Raw genomic sequence first — 23,359 nt, 5'->3', positions numbered from 1 at the left:
TTGTGAAACATTGAATTTTTAAAATAATATAGTAAAATTGAATAAAATAACTTTACTTTTAATTTTTGTCTAATTTTGGCTTTTTCAATGCAATAATATATTTTTGACATATGGAATATAATGTATATAATGTATTTATGGAACGTTGAATTTTTAAAATAAAATTGAATAGTTAAAATGTCATTCTAATACTTAAAATAACTTTATTTTTAATTTTCAATGCAATAATATATTTGTGAAAAATAGTGTATTTGTGGAACATTGAATTCTTAAAATAAAATTGAATAGTTAAAGTGTCATTTTAATACTTAAAATAACTTTATTTTTAATTTTGGTCACTTTTTTAATGTAATAATATATTTTTGACATATGGAATATAATATATTTGTGGAACATTGAATTTTTAAAATAAAATTGAATAGTTAAAGTGTCATTTTAATACTTAAAATAACTTTATTTTTAACGAGTAATTTTGGTCTCTTTTTCAATGCAGTAATATATTTGTGGAACGTTAAATTTTTAAGAATAATGTAACATACATATAAACAATGATAGGCAAAATTTAATAGTTACGAATAAAAGTTACGAATAAAATTATTTCTATATTGTTATTGTTCGAAACGTAATGATAATTGCAAATAATTGCAATAGCAAACGTCTGAGAAAAATGAATGGACTATAATATCTATATGAATAAATGTTATTCATTTTAATAAGTAACATTATTCGAAATTTTCAATTAGTCACTTTTTGGGTTAATGCCCAACTCTGCATAATATATTTGCAATATGTTTAGTATACATAATTTTCTCCATCTTGCTTCATCTAAGCAAATTTCAATCACTTATAAATTAATAAATAAACCTTTTGAAAATTTTTAATACACGTTATTATTTATTTTAACCTTTAAAATAATTCAACAAACATATTCAATATTCTACTTTGTATATCGAGTTGTATTTAAAATTAATTAATCATCCCTTATAAATTTTAAATATCATTATTCTTTCTTCTAATAATAATAAAAATATATCCTGAAAACGATTTTTAATCCAAAAGAGAAAAATCATCCCTTATAAATTTTAAATATCATTATTTTTTTTTCTAATAATAATAAAAATATATCCTGAAAACGATTTTTAATCCAAAAGAGAAAAATCATCCCTTATAAATTTTAAATATCATTATTCTTTCTTCTTCTAATAATAAAAATATATCCTGAAAATGATTTTTAATTCAAAAGAGAAAAATCATCCCTTATAAATTTTAAACATCATTATTCTTTCTTCTAATAATAATAAAAATATATCCTGAAAACGATTTTTAATCCAAAAGAGAAAAATCATCCCTTATAAATTTTAAATATCACTATTCTTTCTTCTAATAATAATAAAAATGTATCCTGAAAACGATTTTTAATCCAAAAGAGAAAATTCCCTCGATATTATTATTTTCCGTCCTCAAGCAAAGAGCGAAAGAGATTGTCTTATCGGACTTATTCATCGCTTTATCCATTTTCACGGTATGAATCACCGATACGTACGATCCTCAGACTCGATAGAGAAGCCCGATACGTTACGTAAGACTTGTCCACGTTTCCACGCGAGGTAGAATCTCGTTTCTGATTAATCGGGGCCTCTTTTATTTTCCCTTTTATTTGCTTGTTATTTCAATCCACATGCACGACACTCGAAAGCGCAAAAATTTTATCTCGAAATCTTCATCTTGAATCGTGTACTCTCGCCGGCGGAATACGATCACGTTTTTGCAGCAAGATGACCAAAGAAGATCGAATCGATATTCGATAAAATTACTCGCTACGTAAGTGAGTAATGAGCGAGATTATATTATATTATTCCATGTTCCCTTCTTTTTAAAAAAAAAACTGGACATACAAACATAGAAAAGACACGATGAGAAACGATTTTCTTGGAAGACGAGAGGTGGAAAGGAGGGGAGGGAGAAAAAAAAGAAAGAAAATAATAATCGGTTGGCGAACGAGAAAGCTTGACCGTACTCGTCGAATCCCACAAAAGTGAATCTTTTACTCGCTCTAGAAAGTCATCTAGCTGAACTTTCTTGAAATTTTCACTTACCATTCGCGATACAAATGGACGCGAGCTTCAAATTCATCAAATTTTAGATCAGATCTTCTGGACTTTCAGAAATCCATTACTCGATTTCTTAAAAAAATTTCTTCCTCCGTAAAAAGAAAGTTTAAAATTTGATTCTTCTTTGATTGCCAAAAATAATAAATGGACGCGAGCTTCGATCAGATCTTCTGGACTTTCAGAAATCCATTTCTTAAAAAATTTCTTCCTCCGTAAAAAGAAAGTTTAAAATTTGATTCTTCTTTGATTGCCAAAAATAATAAATGGACGCGAGGTTCAAATTCATCAAATTTTAGATCAGATCTTCTGGACTTTCAGAAATCCATTTCTTAAAAAATTTCTTCCTCCGTGAAAAGAAAGTTTAAAATTTGATTCTTCTTTGATTGCCAAAAAATAATGTAAATAAAATATAATAATAAAAATAGATATAAAATATAATAATAAAAATAAATATTTCTATCTATAAAACTATACATCAAAAGTTAACAAAGAAACTTCACTTCGTCATGGAAAAAAAAAATTTATATTCGCGGGAACGGATACGATACGGTGAAGTTAGAGAAGAATATAAGAAGGTAAGGTTTGACGATTCACGTTCCCTGTCGTGCGAGCGCGCCATTTTTTATTGGCCACGGAAAGGGGGGAAAAAAGAGGAAGAAAAACGTGAAATAAGATAAGCGACACAAGGCAGCAACCGGTCTACTTGTGTACCTCCGCTACACCGTCGTGTGTGCTACACGCACACACACATATACGATTAACGGCCGGATCGATAATGTATTCCGCTCGAAAATAAACTGACCTATACCAATACCCGATGTTACCACTTCCGCCGAGTGACCCCTCGTCTCCCGATAAATATTTACGCGACTTCGAGCCCGAGGAGAGCCGCAGCGACGAGCACAGCCGTCGAAAATCCATCTCGTAAATCGGCGAAAATTTTACCGATTGAGAAAAAAAAAAAAAGAAAGAAAGAAAGGAAAATAACGGTTTCGTGCTGTACGCTACAATGTTTGAGGTTATGTTATGAGTGCACGTTACGTGTATTTCGTCATTTAGAGTTTCGTGCGATTTTATTTATATTGGAAATTTGTATGGAATATAAAAATCGAGACGAAGGAGAAATTTTTAAGAGAATCTTCGGTTAAAAATAATCGCTTACGAGATCGTTCTCACAGAGAATCGTTCTCACAGAGAAGGAAAGAGAGAAAGAATGTTTTCTGGCGGTTGAATTTTTTTTAAGACTTCGAGGAAAAGATTAGGAGAATAGCAGTGGTGAAACGATCGAGTTTGGGATGAGTCAGAAAGTGTAGGTCATAATGTTAGAGGAAAAGAGGGATAAGAATGGTGATTCAGTTCAATTGCATGCACGGCGCGACGCAATCGTTGCACGTATCATTATATGTTCTTAACTTTTGCATTTTGTTCCTAATGTTATAGATTTATGTATCGTCGTTGAATCGTTTCGATTCGTCTTCGCGTGAAAATAATCGAAAAAATTCGCTCCACGTGTACCGGAGCTGGCCGGAGTCGAAAGAAACCGCAGAAAGAACGTAATCCAATAACGCTTGAAACCGGGTCCGAAGAGCCCGATGATCCCCAATAGGGTGGCAAGAACAAAGGAATTCGAAGGATACTCACCGCAAACGCTGATGGCCACGTCACGTTCGAGACCACGAGACTACTTATCTAGAATGCACCGAAAAAAAAAAACTGCATCGATTGCACCCAAGTGTTAAGGACACCCGGCGGTGGACTCGGTTTATCGTGCGAACGTGACTTTCTCGACATTTTCCACGCTCATAATACTGTAGTATTGTCAGTATCAGTCCAATCCGCGTTAGGATCAATAACACATCTCTACTTTGAAATTTCTAGATTTTTTTTTTAGAAATTTAGGGAGAAATTAACATGAATAATTATTCTAGAGAATTTTTCTCCCCTAATTTAAAATATATATCATCGATAGTCGAGACTTTGGTTAATTTATCTCGAGTTCGAAATTTCTAGATTTTTTTTTAGAAATTTAGGAAGAAATTAACATGGATAATTATTCTAGGGAATTTTTCTCCCCTAACTTAAAATATATACTATCGATAGTCGAGACTTTGGTTAATTTATCTCGAGTTCGAATTTTCTAGATTTTTTTTTAAAAATTTAGGGAGAAATTAACACGAATGATTATCCCAGGGAATTTTTCTTTTCTAACCTAAAATATATACCATCGATAGTCGAAATTTCGGTTAATTTATCTCGAGTTCGAATTTTCTAGATTTTTTTTTAGAAATTTAGGGAGAAATTAATACGGGTAATTATTTTAGGGAATTTTTCTCTCCTAATCTAAAATATATACTATCGATAGTCGAGATTTTGGTTAATTTATCTCGAGTTTAAAATTTTTAGATTTTTTTTTTTAGAAATTTAGAAAGAAATTAACATGAATGATTATCCCAGGGAATTTTTCTCCCCTAACTTAAAATATAATATCATCGATAGTTGAGACTTCGGTTAATTTATCTCGAGTTCGAATTTTCTAGATTTTTTTTTTAGAAATTTAGAAAGAAATTAACATGGATAATTATTCTAGGGAATTTTTCTCCCCTAACTTAAAATATATACTATCGATAGTCGAGACTTTGGTTAATTTATCTCGAGTTCGAAATTTCTAGATTTTTTTTTTAGAAATTTAGGGAGAAATTAATATTCTAGAGAATTTTTCTCTCCTCCATAGTCGAAACTTTGGTTAATTCATCGACAAAATTGGAAATTAACTGAAAAAGAATAAATGGGTTAAAATTCACTTTAAATAATTACTTATTAAAATGCTCGAGTAACATTTACATTCGTAGTTATTGTAATCGATCGTAGCTTTTCGTGTAACCTCGACTAAGTTCGCCACTACAGTTATTCCCGATTATCATTATCTTTTGAACAAATAAATTATCGAACTAACCATCAAATCTTTAATAACTTTTCCATTTTTCGAAAGAAATTTGATTCTTGAAAAGTGAAAATTTCTCTCTCGACTGTTAATTAAAAATTATCATCAAAAATCACAGAGAAATGATACAGTTTAATTATTATTATAATCAATCGTAGCTTTTCGTATAACCTCGCCATTACAATTATTCCCGATTATCATTTAACAAATAAATTATCGAACTAATCAAATCTTCAGTAACTTTTCCATTTCTCGAAAGAAATTTGAATAGATTTATTGAAAAAAGTGAAAAGTGAAAATTTCCCTCTCGACTTTAATTAAAAAAAAATTATCATAAAAATTATCGCGAAGAATCGATCGGACACGATTTATCGCGTCGTTATCGAAACCGAAGGAGGGCGGTCCGAAGGACGAAACAAACGGGTTCACGAAACGATCGGGACACGCGCCACGAAATTCGAGCGGGTCGAGAGCCGCAAATTGCGCCAGCAGCAGTTTCGTCCCCGGTATCCCGATACACCGGTCGAGTCGCGTGCGCGCTCTCCTCTCATTGCACACCGTGCACTTGCCGCACCGTTCACGCAACGACCTGGCCTCCGGTTATCCGTGTGCCTTCCTTTCTGCCGTCCACGCTAACAGGCGTTCCAGTCTGCCCGCAATTGCATTATACGCGCGCGTTATGCAACGCGGAGAGGGCTCACGCCCCCTCTCTCCCTCTCTCTCAACCCCTGACTGCAAGCCTTTTCAGCAGCTCTTCGAGCATGCACGTTGCGTTTTCAAGCCGATAGAGCCTTGCACAGGTTACGATACATTCGGACGTACATTTCGCTTTTGTAATTTCGAACAAACCAGTTTAGGATGTGAAAAGTGAACGCGGACTGTGATAGTTTATAGACGCGGATAGTTTATTTTCTTTTTCTTAAATAATAAATTTTTTTCAACATCATTTTATTCGTACGCTTTGCAATAATACAGTTACGAAGTTTTCGTATTATTGAAACGATTTTACAGAGTCTGAAATTTTGATACACTTTGTAGCAAAATTATTTGAGAAAAGGTTATAGAATTTGTTAAAAGAACTTTTAACACGTATCGAGGTAAAATTATCGTCGATATCTAGAGAATTTGAAATTGGAATTGGTAAGAAAATAAAGATAAGATGCAATCAGAAAAAATGATTATTCAATATCTCGGCGAGAGAAACAGAAAGATGTTTAAAATTAAATCGATAAGCGACTTGTGATGTAAAACTTTGAAAACTTTGTCTGTAAACTTATAATACGTAGCTCGCAAAACGTTCGTAAACTTTCAACCGCGATCGCGATTGTTTCGAGCGCGCAAACTACTAAAAAACGTTCCTAGAGCTAATGACACTCCAAACGGTCGAAACGGTCGCGTCGTCTCGAGCGCAAAAAAAGAAAACAAAACAAAGAAGCAAGTCGAACGAAACGAGTAGAGGGCGAATCGAAGGAGAAACCTCACGTTTCGAAACTCGAGACGAAAAATATAACAGACAGGGACTGAAGTTCTGAGTTGGTGATCGTTAAATCACTAGATCCCCTATACAACAGCTTAAAACCGAGTTTACTGTTCCATTTAACCAAACGTGGAACAGCCAAGCGTGGATTATTAATGCGGCTTTCGCGTGAGATAAGCAAACCTAACCTTTACACTCGTGACTCGACTGGCTCGCGCTGGCGAGCATCTAGTCCGCCACTGTTTTCAATATTGATTTATTCCAACCGGCGACGAACGTTCGATACGAACTTGAACACAGATTTCTACGGATCAAGGATGCTCCTTCGATTCTTATTCCAAACAAAGACGTACTATTCCATCATTAGAGGTGTACGATATTTCAAAATCGTCGTATCGCTCGTTCGATTCTCATTCGAATTCCAAAGAAGAACGTATTCGATATAACGTGTCAAAATCGTTGCCAAGTAGAATAGGACGTTGGCGAACAGACGATTCGGTTTAACTGGAATTGAAAGATGATAGAATTTCCGTTGCAAATATATATATTTAGAGAGAGAGAGGAAAGAAAAATTATTAAAAATTCGACGAAATTTTTCAAACGACTTTCGAAATTCTTCAACGATATATATATATATATATATACGCAGATCGACGATTATGATTTATCGAGGCAAAATTTAACGCGTAACAGGTGTTTTCGAAAGTGGTTTGAAGAAAGTGGCGATGTGCCGCGCGTTTTATAGCGATATCTCGATGAACGGAACCACTCCCATAGCTATTACGGATTCACCAAACGTCCCGGGGACAAAAATGCATCCTCAGCTATTGTCCTCCTCCTCGGTTCGTCTTTTTCTTCGCGCTAGCGATGCACATTCCGGCTTCTTCGGCGAACCGCCATTTTCCTTGACCAAAAAGTCACACTTCTCACCCACCTGTTCTACTTAACTCGAGCGAATAAATAGTTCGAGTTCGATACTTTGATTATCTATATTTTTTTTTCCAATTAATCTAATCTAAAGTATCCGTTAAGTGAATTATTTCGCTTGACAATATTTTAAAAAAGTAAAATTGCAAAATCACGATACGTGATTTGCAATTATCTTCTAACAAGTTACAACTTGTCACTTCATCAATTATTTTTTTTTTTTAAATGTTAAAAAAAAAAAGGAAGGAAAGTAAGTCGAGAGAAAATGCTTAAAGGATAGCATTTTCTAAAATTGTCGAGGCTTTGAATTCTGTGTGCTTTCCTTGAAACTGTCCCTGCGAAAAGCACTTGAACCCCGGTTGCTGAAAGCGTGCTCATTCCCCCATTCATTCCCCACCTTGCTCATCATTTGCGAGTTCTTTCATCTTACATGCATCCACGTATCGTTCCCTTTCTCGCTTCCAACGCTCCCCGCCACCAACTTACATCGACACTTTTGCAATTTCGTATTATCTCGTTGCTTGCTTCGTTTCAATCTTATTCGAATAATAATTTTTTTTTAATCGATAATCGATTGCTTTTTCATCACAGAGTATAAAAAGTATATTTCGATCGCTTCGTATTAAGGAAACAACGATTGATTATATTGGGAAGAAAAGAATCATGGAAAGGAAGCGTTAAAGGTTGAGAACCGCTGAGGGAAAGACTACACGAGTCTATCGTCCTCAAGAACTCTCGGTATGAGCGAGCAATGTTTTCAGCTCGGTCACTAGTGCCAAGGGAAAGCGCCCACAATGCAATCGAGGAACGTACCACCTCCGACAAAAACATGAGCTCGTGTCTACACTCGAGTAGAGAGGTACTCGAACTATCCGCGGGGATTACGAATCCGAACAAACTCGACTTTCGAACCGTTTACGTCATCGAGAAAAAGGATCTAATTTAACCAGTTAACCAAATAGTCTCTCATTTCCTCCATTTATCAAACGCACATTTCCAATCCTAATTCCTCGTAATAACTTTAACGAACAAATTTTTCCAACTTAGCTAAATCATGCTAAAAAAAAAAAGAATCAAGCACAACGATTCCTTCGAATAATCTCTGTCCACAAATTTACTAAAATAAGACTTAAAAATATCTCGTCTAACGAACAAACTCATCGTTGAATCGAACATTTCCTACGAGACGTTCGTATAGTTATACGAGTCGTACAAATTTTGTCCCATCCCCGTGCGAAACGAGATACGTAAAAAAGAACGTAATCGGTCAATTCGAAGCCATCGCTGGTCGAGTTTGGCCTATACCGCGCACTCGGTCACTCGCACTGTCCACACGCACACAACGAGCGAGTGCCGCGCGCATGCACGCACACACACGAGTCCTCCGGCCGTATACGCGCGCGATACACCCATACGCGTACGAAGGTTGGGGGCGAGGGAGGGGGAGGAGGTCGGCCGGCTTGGTTGTATATGTGGGCTAAAAATGATACGCTGGCTAAGGTGACGTCATGCGAAGTTAGCCCCGTCTGCCGACGATTGCACTGGCTTGCAGTTTCGCAGTTGTTACGCTGTGGCAACGATGTGGCTGGGGCGCTGTATGGCTGGCTGGCTGGCTGGCTGGTTGGCGTCAAAGTCACCGCGCGTACTATCGTCGTTTTCGCGCTTCTTTATGCGAGCCGCGCGCCATCGGATCCGGTTCTTTGGCTATGCTCCCGGGGATCGATCACCGAGTGCGAGAGAGAGAGAGAGGGAGAGAGAGAGAGGGACGGGTTCAGAGAGAGGCATGTTCGGTGGAATCGATCAGGATATATAGGTTCTCCGGTGATGAGGATTCGACTGGACGTCTCGAGCAAGGTCGAATTCTTTAGCGTCGATTTATGAGCCGCTTTTTTCTTCTTCCTTTTTTGCACTTGTGCACGTTGGTTACCGGTGAGCAGGAAAATCGCGAGCGTATTTTTCGAAGTAGTTTCTCTTTTCAGAATTGTAATATTTTTTTTTTTTTACGGAGCAAAGCGTGTATGTATTTAGAGGTTAGGTTGAATTATAAGATTCGAAAAAAAGAAAAAGGAGAATTCTTCGTCGAACGAAACATGTTTCGTAAATGATGAAACATATCGATTCGTTTTACTTTTATCATAATATTTTTCTTCATATAAACGGACAAATCTATTCGTCTCAACGTTTTCATCGTTATTTTTCTCGTTTCGTAAAAATCATATATTGTAATGAATAATACGAGATCGATTACATTGATAGTTGATAGTCTAGTCTTAAAAATCTAATCTGAAACCGGTCAGAGATAAATATCTGCGCGTAAAATGAAAAATCAGTATCGTTTCTTGCACCCGTATTCGTTTGTTGCACGCGTGAACAACACGTAGCGGAAAGATAATTTTCAAAGTGTGTTCTCGTGAAGATGTTCTCGCGCGCGCTATTATCGATCGAGCCGGCTTAAAAATGATCCGAGATATGTAGTTATGCAGCTGGTTGAAAGGGGTACATTATTCATTTGATCTCTCCAGTAGCCTTGACGCGTCTCGTAGTCAGCTGATGCGGTGGCATCAACAGATATTCAGCGGTGCCACTGGGACAGAGTTTATATTCCTCCAACCGGATCCATCGATACGGATACGTGTCGAATGGGGGGAGGGAGGGGAGGGGGGAGGAAAACGTTTCGAGAATACTCTCCTAACCTGAAAAATGATATCTCTCCCTTGAAAATTTGCCAATCGATTTTTTTTTTAATTTTTAATTCGCCTCGATTCATTGGTTTTACCGGCCGCCAATGAACGCGTCTATCAATCAGAAATGACACCTCCAGTGATGACTACCTTCTTCTCGTTGGCTAAACACTAATTGACCTTAATCATCGACGGAGTTAACGTAACGTAAGGAATATTATTATTGAATTAATTCGAAATTATTCTCTCTCGATTATATATTATATTTTCCAGATGAGATATATTTTATTTATGACATACGTTGATTATTATATTTTAATAAGAAAATTATTAGAAAATATTGTAAAAAAAAAAAGAAAAGAAAATTTTACCCAAAACTCATACAAGAATAAGTTAATAAATTTTCTTAAACGTATCTGTTGATAAATCTATGAGTCTCTTTATGACCTGTTCTTTCAAGATAAGATTACACAGCACAAATAATATCTTCGAGCCTGTGCGATATATATTCGCGAGAGGTCAGTGTACAATGAAAATAACCTAAATCTTCTCTCACCTAGAATTCTATATCGATCTAATCGATTTCGAAAAATTAAAAATTAAAAAAAAAGAATTCGCAAAAAAAAAAAAATGAAAATAACCTAAATCTTCTCTCACCTAGAATTCTATATCGATCTAATCGATTTCGAAAAATTAAAAATTAAAAAAAAAGAATTCGCAAAAAAAAAAAAAATGAAAATAACCTAAATCTTCTCTCACCTAGAATTCTATATCGATCTAATCGATTTCGAAAAATTAAAAATTAAAAAAAAAGAATTCGCAAAAAAAAAAAAAAAATGAAAATAACCTAAATCTTCTCTCACCTAGAATTCTATATCGATCTAATCGATTTCGAAAAATTAAAAATTAAAAAAAAAGAATTCGCAAAAAAAAAAAAAATGAAAATAACCTAAATCTTCTCTCACCTAGAATTCTATATCGATCTAATCGATTTCGAAAAATTAAAAATTAAAAAAAAAGAATTCGCAAAAAAAAAAAATGAAAATAACCTAAATCTTCTCTCACCAAGAATTCTATATCGATCTAATCGATTTCGAAAAATTAAAAATTAAAAAAAAAGAATTCGCAAAAAAAAAAAATGAAAATAACCTAAATCTTCTCTCACCTAGAATTCTATATCGATCTAATCGATTTCGAAAAATTAAAAATTAAAAAAAAAGAATTCGCAAAAAAAAAAAAAAAATGAAAATAACCTAAATCTTCTCTCACCTAGAATTCTATATCGATTTAATCGATTTCGAAAAATTAAAAAAAAAAAAAAAAAGAATTCGCAAAAAAAAAAAAAAATGAAAATAACCTAAATCTTCTCTCACCTAGAATTCTATATCGATCTAATCGATTTCGAAAAATTAAAAATTAAAAAAAAAGAATTCGCAAAAAAAAAAAAATGAAAATAACCTAAATCTTCTCTCACCAAGAATTCTATATCGATCTAATCGATTTCGAAAAATTAAAAATTAAAAAAAAAGAATTCGCAAAAAAAAAAAAAAAAATGAAAATAACCTAAATCTTCTCTCACCAAGAATTCTATATCGATCTAATCGATTTCGAAAAATTAAAAATTAAAAAAAAAGAATTCGCAAAAAAAAAAAATGAAAATAACCTAAATCTTCTCTCACCTAGAATTCTATATCGATCTAATCGATTTCGAAAAATTAAAAAAAAAAAAAAAAAAAGAAATTACACGCTTGTAAGAATATCATCAATGATAATTTCAACAGAATAATAACAACTCAGCAACCATGTGTAATTTTCCACAATATCGAGGCGATAAGGAGCAATTTGATCGTAACACTGCATTTACCTCGAGTTACTTTCCGTGCGTGGAAAGCCACGAAAGCGAACGTCGATCGACAACAAAACCTCCTCTCTCTCTTTCTCTCTTCAGATATGAAAAACTTAATTATTTCGCGCAGCCAACTTTCTTTCATTGCAATCGTCGTCGTTAAACTTAATCGAGTTCGAATTTTTTGGATCATGAATTTGACGAATAATAAAACTGCGAGAAAAAAATTATTTTCAAAAAGATTTTTTTCGATCGTTAAATTCTTTCTTTCGAGATATTTTTATTATATTTTTAAAATTTGATACAACTTGAAAGTTTTTTCACGGGACAGGTTTTTACGACGAAGGTGACGTAAATACAACTTTATCAGACGATTTGTAATCGACGAGGTCAACGAAATGTGTTTTCAGAACAGAATTGCACGAATTGCAACTTATCGCGAATATTATCTTGGTAATTGCATTACGATGTTTGAAGACCTTGCGAAAAGTGTATCGCTCGAGAAATTCTCCGCGAGTCAATGATTGTATCCCATAAATTCGTGTCGAGAAATTCATGCTATTTCTATTTGGAAAACGAAATTGAACGAAATGGAACTACTTTTACTCGAAACTTTACTTTTGATAACTTGGGATTAAAAATAAAAGAGAAATATCACAGATCTGTAAATTTATCTTTAAGTACATAATACTTTTTTTTCAAATGTCATAAATCAAATCGAAAATTTTCATAAAGTTGTAAAGATATTCATCAATAAATAAAAAAAATAAATTTTCTTAATTAACGGATAATATATAACGAGCGGTTGATCAAACTCGAAATACAATATCAAGATTGTCGGGAAAATTCTCGTTTAACAATTTGTGAGAATAAAGCGTTACCGAATAGAGAAACAATTTCAATTGCCAATGAAGCAAATGGCCGATAAAGCGTGGCGGATGAAAAAGGTCTGGCAACCTGTCGTCGAGTGTCGCGTCTGTTAATCGGAGGGACGGACGTTTACCGAGAAACGTACGGTCAAAACACTCGCGAAATTGGGACGCGTGCCTATTTTTCGAGCGTGACGCAATCAGTATGCGCCGCGGTGCATCTCGAGCCTGCCTCATGTTTTCAGGCCGATCAGTTGCCGCACGCAGTGAGCCGAGCCGGGTCAAGCCACCGAACATTTAATTTTATCGTGTCGCCACACGGTTCTTTCTCCCCGATAAAACACCAAGCCTCGTAAAACAATCCGTGACGGTGGCCACACAAGAGAGGAAAAACGAACGAATCCATTTCTGCACGTTTCTTCGAAGAATAACGACAGACTTAGGTCGCGAGAAACGATATATTCGATCATCGAGACGCGCGAGAATCGATTTAGTTTGTACCGAATCAAGTCTACTGCTATTAATCGTAAAGATATTTCCCTGTACAAAAAACGTTAAATGTAAATTTTAAGCGCGTTTCATGCTCCAATAAGACGTGCGTCGGTTTTTTAAAAGGATCGCCGCCAAGCGAGACGTAATCCCTACGAAGATCTAGCTCGCAAATGCCTCGATGGCCTGGTTAAAAATGCCCGAGAAGGGTTTCCCGGCCAGGAAGGGGGATAACCTATGCTACGGATTCAGCCAATAAGGGGTCGGTAACATAGGGAGCCGAAAGACTTCGGTCGATCATGCAGGATGAATCACGTGAACGAGCTCGAAATCGAAGCGTTATCGATCCCCATCCAACGAGCGGGAGAGTGAAAAGGAGAAAAGGAAAAATAAAGAAAGTCTTGCTGTTATAGATAACACAGGGTCACCGGTTCATCGTTTGCGTTTCCGACAACGCATCCCTGGTTTCCTCGGAATAAACTCGCGTATCGTGATTACGCTCGCATATTTCTGGAGATGGGTCGTTGCTTCTGTTATTTAAGTGGCGATTGCCGGTACACTGGTGCGCGACGCGGTTTAGGCGCGCAGACGCAAGCGCATGCGCGTTACGCGAGCGAAGAATCATTTCGTCGAATATCTGATATGCTTGATTGTACGTTTTTCTTTTCTGCTCCCCCACCTCCTTTCGGTTTTTTATATTGAAAGCAAATATTGCCGATTAAATATTTTCTTTGTGTCCTCGAACGTGCGAGACGGGAATAAGCCTGATAATTCGAGCGAACGTGGATGAATAAGAACGGTTGTTTTCGAATTGTTGGAGATTATTGTGGTTCGAGATTTATCGGGAGGAACAAAGTTTGGGAAAATAAAGAGATATATACGTTTCATACGTATTTCGTATTTTTTTATCATTTTGAAAGTGATTAATTTTCAAAAGATCTAATAAAATTTTTAGATCGACACATCGTGCCGAGTTTTAAATCAGAAATTTCTAACGATCATAAAAGAAACTTTTTCCAATTTTTCCGATTACAGTACAAATAATTCTAACGTTTCAGATAAGCGGGAACGATAGGCAAGACACGTAAAAGGGAATCACAAAAGATTATTCCAATTGCATTTGAATTTACAATTTCGTATTTCGTGAGACCGCATCGAGTTAGACTTGGCCTAGTTACGACATGGACAAACATCGTTCTCTAAACTTTGAATTACCGCTTTCCCGTGATATATCCAGTCCGCAATTTTTCACGAAAAGAAGCAAGTCTTTTTTTCCTCGCCGCTACAAATCTCTGTCGGTCGTTACACAGAATGTATCAATAATCGTTGCCTCGTGTATTAAGCATACGCGAACCAGACGGTGATTCGAACGATCGAATTAAATTTATATAATTTCATTCGTATTCGAAATATCTTTAAAATTTTATTTAATCAAAAATACAAAAATTTCTCTTTTATCATTTAGAAGAAGAAGAATTATTATTTGCTGGTCTGTGTCTCTCTATGTTCGTTTTACATTGTTTACATTTTTACTTGTTATAAGTAACACGACCTTGGACGTTTAACACGCGAAGTAAATTTCACTTTGAGCGTGGTTAAAGACCTCTTCAGATGATCGTCGAACGAGAAACAAAGTTTTTTCAACACCTTGGCCTCGCTCGAGTCTCCATTATAACCGCAATAAAAACATTCTAGAATATACGGCAAAAAAAGGTAGAATCGGCAAAACGAACGGTGGAAAAGAATATTCGAGTTTATTTATAAAAATTAATACGAGAAAAAAAATTCTTACGATGATCTGGCAAGCTTATTTCTTTATTTATTTACAAGCTTTATTTACAATAGACGAAGAAATTATTTAATAATTTATAAGGGATCGATATATATACATATTTATTAATTTTATTAAATATAAACTGGCGTTTAACTTGCGTCAATCTGAACTTGTATATACGATTTTAAAGTTCAAATTAATATTTAAATTTAACAAAAATTAGATATAAGAAAATCTTTGCCTCATTTCCATTCCAGTTAAACATTTCAAATATATATATTTATTTCTTCTTCGCAGAAAGAATATATACAAAAAAAGAGATCTATATTCGAAAGAAGAAAACGAAGATTCATTATTCCGTTAAATGAATATAAAAAAAACTCGTTTAGAATTGCAAGGAAGAATAAAAAATAAATAATTCTATTTAAAAACTGAATTTCCTTTTATCTCGTATTCATATATTATATTCTTTAACGCAACGAGAAAACCAAAATATTTTCAAATATACACAGAAGCATAAGAAACTTCAAATTTACAAGAAACATTTATAAAAACTCTATTTACATTATATTTATAATACATATTCTTCTATATTCTTCACAAAATGTCGATCAAATTAATAACATTAATAATTCAATCAAATTGAATCAAATTACTTAAAAAGTAACTTTAAAAATTATCACTCTAAAAAATTATTAAATTACATATTCAAACGGATAATTTTCAGATCAATTGAACACCATAGATCATCGACGAATTTGAAAAAAAAAAAAATGGAAGGGGAGAAAATTTTTACACATATAACAAAAGACAAACATCGTCCTATTTTCAAAGAGCGAAGGAGAAGGGAGAAGATTCTTTCCCTAATTGCAATGGATACCAACTTTTGAGCACCGCCAACAATAGAGACAAAAGAGGCGGAATCGGAGAGCAACGTCTGTCCAGAATAATTTCAAGAAGAAAGAAAAAAAGAAAAAAGGGTAAGTAGAGAAACGAGTAAATAGAGATCGAAACGTTAAAGTTTTGTTCTTGGAGCGAGGAAAGCTTACGTAACTGTGCACAAGTGCAGCGCCGCCATAAGTACACACAGAACGCCGCGAAGGAAGGAAGAAAACTCGTGGTCGCCCATGGTATATAAAACACGTTGTGTTTATCGCTCGTTGCCCATTCTCCCGATGCGACACGACACTGTGGAGGCCGTGGATGCGCACCCGTGATAATGCACGCGTGTTATCAGCACGCCTTCCTCCAGTGCCGCCTTATCGGTCGCTATCGATACAACGATCGGATAAAACCACCGGCTCCGCGAAACACTTCAACCTCCATTCCAAGGAAATATACTTGGTTGGAAAAGAAAAAGAAAAAAAAGGAGAGATTCGAGATTGATTGCTCAAGAGTTACGGAGTTATGAGAGTTATAAGGTGTAATCTTTTCTTCGAATTTTTTTTATTCTATTTTTTTTCTCGTAGCGAACGCGATCAATAACGCGCGAGTTTGTAAACATTTTTTTAGACTGATGTAATCGTGCAATGATGATTAGAGTTGCGTGGTGTGATCGATGGAAGCACGAGTTGCGAGCTAATATATCAGATGTTCTTCCAATGAATTCTTTTTTTCCTTTTGTTCTTGAGCGTTAATAATAATAATAACGAATCCTGGTGCTTTCGTGAATATTTATGAAATTCTGGACACAGTATTGGAATTTTGATGTCTTTATTTTTTTTTTTTTTATTTGTTACAAGATTTCATTTTGAAAATATAAGAAAGAAGAAGTAACGTGGAGATTATCCAAACTCCATTATTACGATTAAAAATTAGAAAAATTAAATGAAATATGATATTTCAAAAATTATTACGATTAAAAATTAAAAATTGAATGAAATATTTCAAAAATAATATTTCGAGAATAAATTTTGAAATTTTGAAGAATTTATTCTAGCCTCCAAAAAACTCTCTGTTCATATTTCGAATATCGTGAAAATTCTCTCTCGACTCGTAACAAAAATCAATAAAAGTATAGAATAATTTCTGATCTATAATATTTACTGTGTCAAGTTAAATTTGAAACGGCGAGACAACTATCGAAAATTTATCCCCTTAACCTGTCTCAATTAAATAATCCAAAAAAAAAAAAAAAAAGAAAGAAAAGAAAAGAAAAAAAAAAGCTTGATTTAAAAACATCGATCGATTTATGCCGATGGTGTGATTCTAAAATTCATCGGACAAGCGTCAACTACCGTTTCCAATCCCGGGAGATCGCTCTCGGGATCCAATCGTTTCAATCAGTAACGATATCTGTAGATTTAAATTTCGAAGCGATGGCGGCCGGTCGTTAAATTTGAATTTGTAAATAGGAACGGACTCGTTGCGAGGAGAAACACTTGCACGCTTGGGAAGCCGTGTTTTGTCCCCATCGCTACGTATAATGCCAATCATCCGTTTTATATTTCTCGAAAGAAAAAAATCGTCGCCTCTGATTAATTATCGAGCGTTACGTCGGGATTGTCGGAAAGAAGAAATTTATCGATCGCGAAATATTTCACGGTAGCAGTCAGAAATGTACGCTGGATATTTTTCTCTATCGAATATTTCGAATTTGAAAAGATTCTCCGTGCAAAAGATAAAAAAAAAAATAAATAATTTGCAGGAATTAAAAATTTAAAATTTGTATCCAACTTAATAATTAAGTAAATATAATAAAGCAATTTAAAAGAATTTTCTCTAAATTCTGATATTAAAAACAAAAGAAGAAGAAGAAGAAATTGCGACTCGAATAACTATTTACAATTACGCCTATAAGAATATAACGTATTCTACGAATATATATGAATATCTATTTATAATATCTATATCTCAAATATATGTATATTTTTGATATAATTATTCACCACTGCAATAATTATTATTGCAAACCGCGATACTATGAATGTATGTATAAATAAAATCAAAAGCGCAAAAAAAAAAAAAAATGCTTTTTCTATACTTTATAACTTTACGTGGAAGCGTGAACCGAAAAAAAGAAGAGAAAAGCGCGGCAATGCATGACAGTAGAATGATCCGACGCGTCACAGACCTGCAGCGAGGCTTCAATCTCCGAGAGAATTTGGCATAGAGTTTGATAATCATAGTTGCACCGACGAACCGAGGCCCATGCAACACATTCGTTGTCGATAGGGTGGTATTATTTTTAGAGCGCATTCTATTTTCGTGGAGGTGGGCTCGCGATACATTCGGCCGATATTTATCGGCGGGTACACGCGCCTCTCGCTATTTACGGGAAGAATCGAAAGTGAATTGGAATCCGACTCTCGACTCTTTGCGAATCGTTCACCTTCGTTTCATTCACTGGCACGAATGACATGTATCGACGATACAATATGTGTACGCAATAAATACGTACGACGAGAAAAAAGTATATATGTACGCGCGTAAATCTTATTCACAATTTATTACTAGATATTGCGTTAATTATCATGGCAATGATGCGAGAAATTTCATTGGTTTCATTCGAAATAATGAATTCGCAATAAGTTTGCTATAACTAATTGGGAATACGTAGGAAATTCGTGTCCAATGCGAAGAATCCTAAGAATGTATACGATCGTCGTTAAATTTCGTATTCCGAATTTCTTCCAATTTTATTACCCTATGAAAAAGTTAATTCTGTAATATAATATATTCGAGGAATAAAATAAATGGAAGTTTAAGTGGTTGCGAACTACAATTTTTTTTAATACGACACCCACTTCAAATGAGTTCAAATGTACTATTAAATATTCTTCCTCCGTGTCAAGAGATCGTTAACAAGTATGAATAACAGAAGAAGGAGAAGAAGAAGAAGAAAAAAAGAAATATTCAAACAGTGAAATACTTTACTTGAACGTCGGATATATAAAACGCAATTGAATGATTAAAGAAAAAAATATTCAGTATGGATAAAAATTAAATATTTATCCATTTCCTTTAATTTTAACGTTTAATGATGATCAATTGTAATATTCGTTAAAAATTTTATCAAAAAGATATTAGGTTTCCCGATTGACTGCACATCGAATATAATAAAAAGATAAATATCACATGTGGAGAATTAATGAAAGAACGTATCCCTGTAGCGAAGGGAGGAAAGCAAAGTTTATCCCGGCGCATAAATTGAACGTGACGAGGGAGAGAGCGCGGCGTAGAAGCGCGCGCGCACGCACCAACACATCGTCGACCCACTCCCGGTCCCCGATCTGACCTCGCGCGCACATTCGTTCACGAACCTACCTCACTTTGCCCCGCGACAGACGTAAACAAAACCGTGGAGTGCCCCATAAAGAGCGATAGATACGCGACGAAGATTACACGTATGTATAACACTCGGCCCCGAGAAACAAACGAATAAGACGACAACTGACAACAACTTGAAAAGAGAAACATAACAAACATCTATTCTACGTTGTTAAACAGAGTACTCACATAACGACGTGTACACGATGAACCGGCAGTGGTCAGCGAGCGACACGGTCTCCTGTCGGAACACAGGCGGCAGGGCCAAACAGAGAAACACTTGCACTGCGTTATTATAATATAACACGTGTACCGCACGTCACTGGTTTCCGATCAGATCTCCCGTGAACCGGCCAACTAAGTCTGTTATATACACCAACGAATCGAACGACTCACGAATCCTAGAAGAGCACCGGTTTACACGGCCGGCCTCGCCTCGCCTCGCGAAACCACGACCAACCGTCCGCGTCGTTTTCGGTCTGCCCTATGGATATATATTCCCTTTGAACGCACCACCACCGTCAGTCGATTCCCCGTCGATTCTCCCAACGTCGCGTACTTTTCTATCCGTTTTACTTCTTCATCGACGACAGTCACTCGTGTGCTCGTTGGTCGTGTATCGGTGAAAGGGGAGCGACGTTAGTCTCGCGTGTGCACACGATGTTCCTACTACGGCTGCTTGTTCTCTCTCTCTCTGTCTCTTTCTCTCCGTTTCTGTCTCTCCACTCCTAGTCGATTATATGTTATTCTCCCTTTCGACGGTTGCTCCACAACGAGACACACGGCCACGGGGAATCGATGAACGAAGAAGATATATACACCGGGGCTGACGTTCCCGCTGCCGTGCCGCGAACGGCCAAACAAAACAGACCAGAAGACGTTTCAGAGCTATTACGCACGTTACAAACTCCGCTCACCGCTGAGAGTGCAAGCGCGCGACTGCGGCGCCCGACGCCGCTTATGCGCCGGCCGACTGCTTCCTGACTCGGCCACCGTCCTCGACAGTGGCGCCACCGTCGAGCCACTGCCCTATCACTGGTCGCGCACCGAAATTCGCCGCCTCGAGTCATGCAACGCGTCGCCGCGCGCGCTCTCCAATCTTTCTTTTCCACGAGTCGCTTTTCGCAATCTTTCGCTGCCGAGAGAGCCATTGATGATAAGTGCAGAGCTGCGTATTACGTGGGTTTAAGCGAACGATCACCTACGACGGGAGATAACGAATTTTTTTTTTCAGATCAGCGAATCAAAGAGTGGGGTTTTGGCAATCGGTTATTGGTAGATGAGTTGATGGACGATTAAGCGATAAGATGGGACAATTAGAGATCGGATCGAGATTTTTTTTGGTTTATTTATTTATTTATTTACTTTTTTACCGGTGATTTATTGTCGATAACTTTAAAGGAATTACGCTCGTTTTTCTTTTCCCTTTTTAACGATATTTAAAACAGGAAGATAAATAATAGGATTTTTTCGTTTTTAAAATATATACGACATTGCAAACTATTTGCACAGAGACGACAAAGAGTCCATCGTTCGCGTGTACCGGCTTTTGTATCGAGTTTCATAGTTAGGTTGAAAAGTGTTGACAACGCTTCTGGCTGAATAGAAAAACATTCGCGAGGCAAAAGCGACGATAAGGTTTCAGAAATTGTGCGACACACACACATACACACACACGCACACACGGACGAGTTCATTGCTTTGTTGGTCAATAGCCATTGCATTTCACCGTCAAAACAACAAGAGCCTTTATTAATTTATAGCGAGTGACTCAATGGTCCGAATAAAGCTGCTGAATATCATCGCGAACGCAACTAGTTTTATTGTACGCGTTTTCTAAAGTCGTGCCAGTCCTCCTTCCCACATCTGCCAATCGAAAAAGTATCACCTATTCCGCGAACCCCATACCCGGATCTCTCACTAATTATTTATAAACCATCTACGAATAATTCGATCGTATTTTAAATCTTCCTAAAATCGTTATTCTCTCAACAGGGAAATAAGTTTGAAGTTCCAGTATTCGTTCGTTGGCCACGTGACTAACGCGAGCCACCTTGAAAATTGGGCTAGTGGAACAGTCGGGCCGGTGGCGTAATAAAAACGATTCCTTCCATTTTGACCATCCGTGTTGGTGTTGCACGCGTGCAGATCATTCGATTCGTTATCCCTTTGAAATTTCGCGATCGCCAATGCCTTCGGCCGGGCCGTTGGACGAAGGAACGCGTCAGCGTCTGACGAGAAGACACGGGGTGGGGGGGGGGAAGAGAAGGCGGGGAAGAGAAGCTGCGCGGAGGTTTGCCTGCATTCTCTTTGCCGGCAATCTATGGTAGGAGGCATGTAGGACGAACGGATGGAGAACACCAGCGCCGATGTTCAACCACGCTGGAAGAGGAGTCGAGTCGAGTCGAGTCGAGTCGAGTCGAGTGAGCGAGCGAGTCGGGAGAAGGAAGAAGAGTGGGGAGAGTGCGAGCGAGAGAGAGCGCGCGATGCAAAGAACGGCGTTCGTTCGAGAGAGAGAAGGAGAGGGAGCGAGTCGAAGGATGGTTGGACGGAGAAGGATGGGGCGATCGTCGGTGGCTAGGAGCGGAGAAGGAACGGCGTGGAGGGGGCAGAAGGGAGACTCGGCAGCGAGACTGGCGAGTCTTGGACAGGCAAAAAACAAAAGTGCATCGCGGCAAGATGGCCGTCGACTGAACGACTCTCAAGGTTACGCGCTAGCATAGGGGAGACACCGAATCGGCCGTTTATGGTATATGTGTGCCAGCCTCAACTGCCTTTCCGAAACTTCTGCCCCGTTATTTATTATTTCGGGAATAAACGACGAGATGCATACAGGGAAGAAGAGATAATTACGTTGAAAAATTCGAACCTAAAAAATAGGGAAGCCCTATGAAAATCATATATAGTCGACATTACACGAAAAATCGTTCTAGGGAATTTTTTTATACTTTTATAATTTCGTGAATGAAATAATATTTCGCGTCAAGGTGTTTATCCATTAAAATTAATAAGCAGATACACCTCTCAGAAAAGGGATGAACAGTTTATGTCGAATGCAAAACAAATACAAATTACGTTGTAAAATTCGAACCTAAAAAATAGGGAAGCCCTATGAAAATCATATATAGTCGACATTACACGAAAAATCGTTCTAGGAAATTTTTTTATATTTTTATAATTTCGTGAAAGAAGTAATATTTCACGTCAAGGTGTTTATCCATTAAAATTAATAAGCAGATACACCTCTCAGAAAAGGGATGAACAGTTTATGTCGAATGCAAAACAAATACAAATTACGTTGTAAAATTCGAACCTAAAAAATAGGGAAGCCCTATGAAAATCATATATAGTCGACATTACACGAAAAATCGTTCTAGGAAATTTTTTTATATTTTTATAATTTCGTGAAAGAAGTAATATTTCACGTCAAGGTGTTTATCCATTAAAATTAATAAGCAGATACACCTCTCAGAAAAGGGATGAACAGTTTATGTCGAATGCAAAACAAATACAAATTACGTTGTAAAATTCGAACCTAAAAAATAGGGAAGCCCTATGAAAATCATATATAGTCGACATTACACGAAAAATCGTTCTAGGGAATTTTTTTATATTTTTATAATTTCGTGAAAGAAGTAATATTTCACGCCAAAGTGTTTAATTAAAATTAATAAGCAGATACACCTCTCAGAAAAGGGATGAACAGTTTATGTCGAATGCAAAACAAATACAAATTACGTTGTAAAATTCGAACCTAAAAAATAGGGAAGCCCTATGAAAATCATATATAGTCGACATTACACGAAAAATCGTTCTAGGAAATTTTTTTATATTTTTATAATTTCGTGAAAGAAGTAATATTTCACGTCAAGGTGTTTATCCATTAAAATTAATAAGCAGATACACCTCTCAGAAAAGGGATGAACAGTTTATGTCGAATGCAAAACAAATACAAATTACGTTGTAAAATTCGAA

General features: G+C 36.2%; 1 long non-coding RNA gene across 1 annotated transcript; it reads left to right on the top strand.

The window, feature by feature from the left end:
* Positions 1 to 4,608: 4,608 nt before the first annotated feature.
* On the top strand, positions 4,609 to 16,685 carry LOC113218920. Its single transcript, XR_003305088.1, has 2 exons — positions 4,609 to 10,344; positions 15,843 to 16,685. It is a non-coding gene; the product is annotated as an uncharacterized LOC113218920 (long non-coding RNA).
* The last annotated feature ends 6,674 nt before the right edge of the window (positions 16,686 to 23,359 follow it).

Source organism: Apis mellifera, linkage group LG8 (genome assembly GCF_003254395.2).
Source record: "Apis mellifera strain DH4 linkage group LG8, Amel_HAv3.1, whole genome shotgun sequence".
In the NCBI taxonomy this organism is placed as follows: Eukaryota; Metazoa; Arthropoda; class Insecta; order Hymenoptera; family Apidae; genus Apis; species Apis mellifera.
Note: the sequence above shows the minus strand (reverse complement) of the source record. Positions and strands in the feature narration are given on the sequence as shown.